Source organism: Herpailurus yagouaroundi, unplaced genomic scaffold, assembly GCF_014898765.1.
Source record: "Herpailurus yagouaroundi ecotype Mexico unplaced genomic scaffold, PumYag 160, whole genome shotgun sequence".
NCBI classification, from domain to species: Eukaryota; Metazoa; Chordata; class Mammalia; order Carnivora; family Felidae; genus Herpailurus; species Herpailurus yagouaroundi.
In genome coordinates, this window is record NW_024412401.1 from 42,589,246 (window position 1) to 42,597,695 (window position 8,450).

The following is an 8,450-nucleotide window of genomic DNA, read 5'->3' on the forward strand; positions in this document are numbered from 1 at the left end:
CCGTCATAGACTTTGTGTGGCTCAAGTGAGTTAATCCACGTAAAGTGCTTTAAACCGCGTGGTCCATCCTCAGTCTCCGGCACTCGGCTAGCGGCATCCACATCGACATTAAAAAGGTGAGCAGGAGCATCCTAGAGGGACAGGCAGGGAGGCACAGGATAGCCAGATACAGAGCTGTGTCAACCATATGACGCTTCGAGCCTGGTGAGTTACCCCAGGTGGCTGACAAGCCGGGAGCTGACCCTCCAGAGGAGGGGTCCGCAAACTTTTTCAGCAAGGGGTCAGATGCTAAGTATTTTAGGCTTTGAAGTCCAAGAGATGAAGCCCTCAACTCCTCGAGCAGCCAAAAAGCTAACAGTCTGTTTCACATTTTACATTTAAAAATGCAAGAAATGCAAAAAAAAAAAAAAAAAAAAAAAAAATCCTTTGCTCACAGCACACACAGGCTGCGGGCTACATTTGGCCCGTGGGCTGTCGTTTGCCAACCCCTGCTCCGGGAGAAGGCCAGAGGTTGGGTATAAAGGAGATCACAGGCCTTGCTCAGGAAGCTGCATTTCTCCAGGCGGGGAATGCAACATCAGATTTGCATGTGACAAAGCAATGTGCAGAATGGATTGGGAGGGAAGGGCGGGGGGGGGTAGGGTAAGCCGACAGTCCAAATAGAGCATCACTGTAATCGCAATGGAAGTGATGTGTGTGCAGAGGCAGGAATAATGAAGACGCTGAGAGAGATTTAGGGGGAGAAATGAACATAACTGGTTGTCGAGATTTAAGCGGCAAGCGGGAAAGAGAGGCAGAACACTCACCGTTATCTGCTTATCCGATGACGGATGAACTTCCACTCGGTGTGGAAGTGAGCGCTCCATCCCCGGAAGCAGTCAAACAGGCAGCATGGATTCCTGCCCGACAAGCGTTCTGCAGACAGCAGTGGATGAAGAGAGGGACAGATAAATGTCTTGCCTGGCTCCGAGGGTCCACGATCCTACAGTTCTGGGATCGTCTTTATCAATCTAACAGGAGCAAACAAACGATTTGTTTAGTCAATGAAGGATATAGACAAACTTCGCCCCTCAATACAAATCACCTTAATTTTGCAGAAAGCTGTCTATTTTCTAAAGTGCTCACATCCATTATCTCTCTGAGGGGCCTGGAAAAGGACTCTGAAACTTGAAAAATGCTAGACAAACGTGAGATTGTGTTATTGTGGCCATTATTATTTTTAAAACATGCTGCAATTGACTATAAGAATTCTCTATTTGATTTCAAATGTAGTGCACTTACTCTGACTTGGGCCCGGTGAATTATTCATTTCTGTACCCTTCTCATCTCTTGGACAACACTCGGCACATTGTAATAATAGCAATAACAATAACAATAATAAAATGGTGTTTGTCAAATCCTAGCAATGCGTCCAGACCCAGCTCAGAAAGCATTTGATCCACACAATGTTTCCCTTCCCTGCAGGGAAGACTTAACCAGTGCTAGCCCCGTTTGCAAAGACAATAGTATCTTTATCAATGACAACAGTCACCATTTATCAAGATCCCCCGGGTGGCACTCAGGAACCTCATGACAGACGCCATCGTGTGCCCATTTTACGGGTGAGTAAGTCAAGACCCGGAGAAGCGCAGCTGCTTGCTCAGGGTCACAAAGGTTAGAATCGTGCTTTTAACAAACAGGCCATCTTCCCAGTGGACACAGGGAAGTCACTTTTGCACACGTTATTTCTTGGAGGGGGAGATTGGGACTGCTGAGTGGCCAGGACCGGCAAAAAGGTCTTTTGTCATAACTGCCTTCTCCATGTCAGGGTCGCTCTGGGAAATACCTGCCACCACCGGTCGGTCGGCAGTCTCTGAGGCAGAAACCACAGCTTCTGGGTCGCAGGTGTCGGCCGCCTATGCGGCTACTGGCCAGCAGAGGGCAGCTGCGGGAAGCCGTCCAAGGACAGTCTCCACCCCCATTAGAGCTAATTAAGCCGCAAGAGGCAGGAGGCGAGTGCCTGTCGGCGGGATGAAAGCAAACAGATCTACTCGTGGGCTGAGTGAGGCAGGGGGATCACAGGAGAGGGGCGTCCGTCGGCGTCCAAGAAGCCGGCTGGCCGGTGCCGTAGTGGCTGCCTGCACCGCGCCCCCTCCTCCCTCAGCCAACCAAGCCCACCAAAGTGGAAGCGAATGGCCTAGGGCTAGAGATGCTGGGAAGCCCAGTGGCGGGAGCCGAAACGGCAGCCAGTTTGCAGCAGAAAAACCAAGACAAACCGAGAGATGCATAGCATGCCCACAAAGCCTGTGCTCACCAAACAGGGTGGGACCCACAAGCGTTCACCGGGGACCAGCCGTCGCTGCCTGATTGGAGTAAGAAAACCGGGACAGTCGAGGCGAACCACAATGGTTGGTTGCTTAGCCCTCTGAACATACACAAAGGCGGGCAGATCCACAGCGTGCGTATGGATAAACACACACACGCACACACACGCACACACACACACTCCTGCAAATACAGGCAAATACTGATCCACCGATCCAGAGGCATATTGAGGTAGAATTCTAGTGAATTCTAGTACCAGCTCTCCCACAGATGGGTGCAACCTGGGGGAAGGTATCGAACCGTTCCCGATCTCAGTTTTCTCCTTTGCAAAATGAACACTAGCCTGGTTTCTCAGAATCATGCAGGTGCTCACTCAGAAGTTGGGGAGCCCAATCCAGTCCCCCCAGGGACGCCGGGGACGGCTCTGTGTTTCTTCTGCCAATTCTCTAACCGTCGAGGAGGTATGAGCTGGGTGGCGAAGTTCACGTCCCTGGACCCAGACCAACACCCCCAGGCCTGCTCTGCTCTCTCTAACAATGTGGGAATCTTTAAGTCTATGTGCCTATGACATTCTCCCTATAAGCACAATCATACTGAACGCAGAATTTCTTTTTCTGTCCTCCTTCTTCACTTAACTTTAGCATTTCATAAACATCTTTTTAAATGGCCACAGAATGTTTCCTTATATGGCTATCTGTACCTCTCTGATTTTCTATTTCGTTCTTATCCACCCCCCCACCCTTTGGCTACTATAAATAATGCTCCAGGAAAAAAAGAATCTTCATGCATAGATCCTTTTTCTATTTTCGGAAACTTTCTTTAGGAAAAAAAAAATCTGAGAAATTAAATTACTAAAATTAAACCATATTTTAAGAGTCTTCACGCACACTGCCAAATTGTTTTTCCAAAAACGCTTGCCCTGGTTTATGCGTCTCCCAGCAATGGTGGAGAGTCTCTGTCAGCCCATTCTCGAAAGCACTGGCTGTCCTCTTTTTGTTTCTGTTTAAACTTTGTTAATTCAATAGGCGAAAAATGTTATCTCATGGTTTTAATAAGCGTTTCTGTGATTATTAGAGGGAACGAACATGTTTTTCTTGTGTTTGTTACCCGGTTGTATGTATTTCCGTCTTTTGAGAATTGTCTCTTTCTGCCCTCTGCTCACTTATCTGCTGGGGTCTTAGTGAATTTAATTGATTTGCATGCGCTCTTTACATAATAAAGATAGTAATCCTTTGTCGTATTTGCTGTGGGTATTTTTCCAGTTTGCTTTATGTCTTTTCCTTTGTGGTATCTTCTATCACTTCTAAGCTTATACAACCACCCCCTCCTCCAGAGACTTGATAAATATTCATTTCCGATTCCTGAAGTTTTCTTTTCTCCTGGTAGGATTTGATTCTATAAGCTACAGATTCCATGAGACCATAAATCTGTGATTCTTGGCTTCCAAGATGAGTGCTGCCAGCACTGGGTTGGTTATCTTTCCAGGTATAGGCTTTCTAGCACATTCCATGTTTCCTGAATACTTTCACGCACTCTTCAGAACATGAGCTCCGTGAAGATAGGACTGTGTCTGTCTCATTCTCCCTGAATCCTACGAGCCCAGCACAGCGCCAGGCACACAGTGGACAATCACTAAATATCTGTTGCTTGATTAACTCCCCGATCCTGCGGCAAGCCCTTGAGAACGCTCCGGTTCTGTTTCCACGTCCCAGCGCGCAGCGTGGACGTCCAGAGGTACGAAGCCACCTGCACCAACAGGGAGGGCGTTGCCAGAAGAAAGAACACGAGTGGCTGAATTAAAAGTGTGCAAGGACGTGGAATTTAGGAACGATAAACAGCGGAGCATGCCAAGACCCCGGGACGTGTGGCAGCGCTGGACAATGTGGCCGAAAGTTTAAGTTGGGCCCAACGAGCGAAGGGCGCTGAATGTCAATACTGGAGTTTCATCCACAAAAAATCCGTTCTCCACAGTGCGGCCAGAGGGGTCTTTTTAAAAGGGGAAACTGATCACGTCATTCCCCGGCTTTACGCCCTGCAAAAGCCTCCCTTTGCACTCAGGATACAGTTGAGGACCTTGCTAGGTGGTCTACAGGGTCCTGTCTTCCTTAGTCCCTGCATCTCAGCCATCCTCCCCTTTCCCACCAACCCAGCCCCCTTTCTGCAGCTCTGCTGAGCCCAGCGCCTTGTCTGTCTGGCCTCTGTAATTGCTAGTGTCTCATCCTGTTAACCCTCCCATCCCCAGGCTGCCTGCAGCCGCTTCCTTCCCCTGCTTGGGTGGAGCTCAACTCTCCTGTGCTCCTGACCCTCATTACTCGGGCCTTCTCCCTGGTTTTATTGCCCTCCTCTGACTTGTCACTAACTAAGGTCATCTTCTCTGTTCACCCTTCTTTTCTTTTTTGTCTCTTCTTCTTGGAGGAGGGACCTCCCTCGTCTCACTTAATGCTACGGTTTCATCACCTATGACAGTGCCTGGAGCGCAACGTTCATCTGACCGTGTTAAGTATGGAGACCCGGCCGATGGAGACTACCGTGGGGGTGGGGGCGGGATCAGGCATGTGTTTCAGACAGATAATCGGGCTGGCGTGGTGGAGAGTGGTCTAGAACTGGGGAAACCAGGGGCAGACAGACGGAACGATGTTCACATGGAAATGACTGCTTTCAGAAACATTTTTTTTTTGTTTTAATTTTTATTTGAGAGAGAGCACGAATGGGGGAGAGGGGCAGAGGGAGAGACAGAATTGCAAGCAACGTCCAGGCTCAGCAGGAAGCCCCATGTGAAGCTTGATCCCACGACCCCGGAATCATGACCTGAGCCGAAGTCAAGAGTCTGACGCTCAACCACCTGAGCCACCCAGGCACCCCTGGAAACTTTTTTTGAGAGAAGGATTTGATCCCGGGGGAACCCGACGTGAGAGGATATCGAGAGGCCGGTATTGGAAAGGAAGAGCAAAAAACATGCAGAGTGGGCAACTGCAGGCATCCCGACACAAAGTAACCATGATCATAATGAACATTAAATGGTGCTTCACGCTATCTCGCAATAGCCTCGCCAGCACCTTTTTTGCAGACGAGAGGACTGAGGCTGGGGATTGTGAACTCGGGGACACACAGCTGGTGAGCAGTGGACGTGGACGGGAACCGAGGGCAGAGTTCAAACACGACGAGTCAGGGAGGAGGCCATTTGCCGCCACATTAACGGTAAATGCCATTTGCTCCAGCGATATCTCCGTATCTGACTTTTTTTGTTCCCTCCCCCCCGTGGCTGAAATTACGACAAAGTGGAGCAGGGACCGAGGGAAGGAAGAGATAAACAGGGGTCAGAAAGAGACAGGGAGGGACATCTCCATTCAAGTCGGCAGACAGGCCACATGTTCTTATCCCCTCTAAACTGGAGCCAACGACATCTCGATGGAGGCGGCAATTACCGGTGGTGTTCCGGTGAAGTCTCTGGATGCATGAGCAGCAGAGGTAGGGAGAAGGGCCCGGAATGTCTCCTAATTCTCCTGTAGGGATGGGCGCCCCCCCCCCCCCCCCCGCGACGTGGCGCACCCAAACCCATTGTTCCGGTGCTACCTGCTTCCTGGAGTTTATATAGGTCCCACTGATCACTTTCATCTAGAGCTTGTTCCCATCTGTCATGTTTCTTTAGACGGAGACAAAGAAGTGGAAGGCGACAGGGGCACTAGGCCTGCACCTGTCCTCGAGTTTGGAGAACAAGCCACGGGCTGGGGACACAGCCCACAGAATGATTCCCGTCTGAATGGCTCCCAAAGGGGCTCGAGCGACACCTTCCAACTCTGGGTGTTTCTGGCAATTTGTATCCAAATGAAAGTCGTGGGCGAGTATCCCTACGGGTTGACAGTGATCCAGGAATAACTTGACTGTCATGTTCATAGGGAAATAAGTTAAGGTTGGGGCAACGGGGTCCCATATCCCGCCCTCCTGGAGTGAACCAGACAAGAGAGCCGTCCTGGCAGGAGACATCTGCCAACTGATTTTTCTCTCCCTCCCTCCTCCCTTCTTTCTCTCTCTCCACTCTCCCTTCCTTCAAAGTTTTTTTCACTCATTCATTCTCTCTCTTCTTTTTTTGCCTGCCCCTTTCTCCTTCCCTCTCCCTGAATCCAAATTCACAATTTCAGATCTTTCTCATGTGTTAAAAAAAGTAAGCTCTTTACTACTCGGTTCAAGATATCGTGCCTATAAATCATATATAAGAAATTGAATGGTTTCCTTGGGGCTGTTCAGTGTGTATTTGCCAAGAGGTAAACAGAGGCATCATTTTAAGTAAAGGAGTGTGTGTGTGTGTGTGTGTGTGTGTGTGTGTGCACGTGCACACACGTCTGATGGCTCCTGGGAAGAAAGGGAGGGGCAAAGAACAAAAAGCACAGGTCAGATTCAACCATCCATTCATTCATTCATTCATTCAACGAAGAAATATTTGTTGTGAGCTCCCCATAAGCCGGGTGCTGGGTGGGCCCCAGCCTCATGGAATGCCCAACCTGGTACGGAGGCAGAAAGCTACCAGGAAGTCATCAGCCGTTGCGATCAGGCCTGGGCTAAAGGTCACGTGAGGAGGAAAGGTAAGGGATACGTAGGGAGAAGCAGTGGCCTTGGGACCGTTTCTCAGAACAGTTGAAGCAGCTCAGGCCAAGAGGGACATGTGTAAAGCCATATTTAAGGAGCAAACAAGAGGGTGAAGTTCAGGAAGCCATGCCGGCCAGTAGATACGGGAGGGACGTGAAGGTCCCAGGGTTGGGGTGGAGGCTAAGAGCCGGGACAAGTCAGTAAGGGACAGGGGTAGGACATGTCCTTGTGTGTGTATGCATGTGTTTGTGTCTTTAGTTGGGGGAAAAAGGTGTTTATTCAGGATCCACCTGTACCTGCCCTTCTCCTAGAAGGAAGAAACTTGAGAAGCAGATCTGGTTGTGTTGGGTTAATAACTATTCAAAAGCAGATTGCAGAAGCAGAGGACAGGCGGCTACACTCTGAGAAAGGAGAGTTCCTATAAAACACAGGTTGTATTATTATTCATGTTCAGCGAGGTTAACGGATGGGGAGACGGTTGCCGTTGAACAGTTTGTTGTGCACACAAACCCCCTACTTCAAGGGGGCTCCCTGGGGAAGTGTCAGGGTCAGTTCGAACACAAATGGGGGTGGAGAAACATGGACAGGAGCCTCAGCTGAGGTTTCCATGGGAAGGAACAAGTGAGGCAGGGCACCCAAGCTTAGGGTTGTCCAACTTAAATAATTTCAGTGACGTCTGAGACAGAGGGGCTGTCCCTGACTATCTGGCACCTGGGTCTGGGATGATTAGGGCAGGAGAATAGTGACCCAGAGTGTCAAAGCCCTACAGAGAAGGCGGTCAGCGTGTAGGCCCTGGATTGGGTGGCCTACGTACGACAGACATGCGTCCTTCACTCTCTGCAAGAATTGAAGGCAGTCCTTTCAGAGTCAGCAAGCCCCCAAATGTCAAACCGTCAAGAATACAGCCAATGAAAAGCTATGATTAATGCAGATGTCAAGCTCCTGAGGGTGGGAGTCAAGGTGGGGTCGGGGGTGGAGGAGAAACAAAGGAGCGCATGCCAGCGTAGGGAGAAGACGCAGGGTGAGGAAGACAGCCGTGTCTTGTCTGTGAGCGTTGGGGGTGTGTATTTGTGTTTGAAGGAAATACTCTCTCCAGAGTCAGAGTAGCTGAGGAAGATGCTTAGGAAGCTTTGCTGCCTGATGAACACGTAAGTCCCTCCTTTATGAAACGGGCATTTGTTCATGGCTGTTTTCAGAGCTGGATCCGAGGGTGGGCAGGTACTATAATATAGGGATTGGCCTAAAATATCCCATTAATATTTAGATTCTGTATCCATATTCCGGTCTGCTGAAGTAGTTTTTGAACTTTGATGAGCCATGGAACTTTTCTCCAACTGAGATCTTACGCAGAAGTCCAGTGGATAAAAAAAATAGGTGCATGGGCGCCCTGGTGGCTCGGCCGGTTAAGCATCCAACGCTTGATTTCAGCTCAGGTCATGATCTCAGGGTTCCCGAGTGTGTGAGCCCAACATCAGGCTCTGCACTGACAGTGTGGATCCTGCTTGAGATTCTCTCTCTCTCCCTCTGCCCCTCCCTCTCTCTCCCTCCCCCTCCCCGCTTTG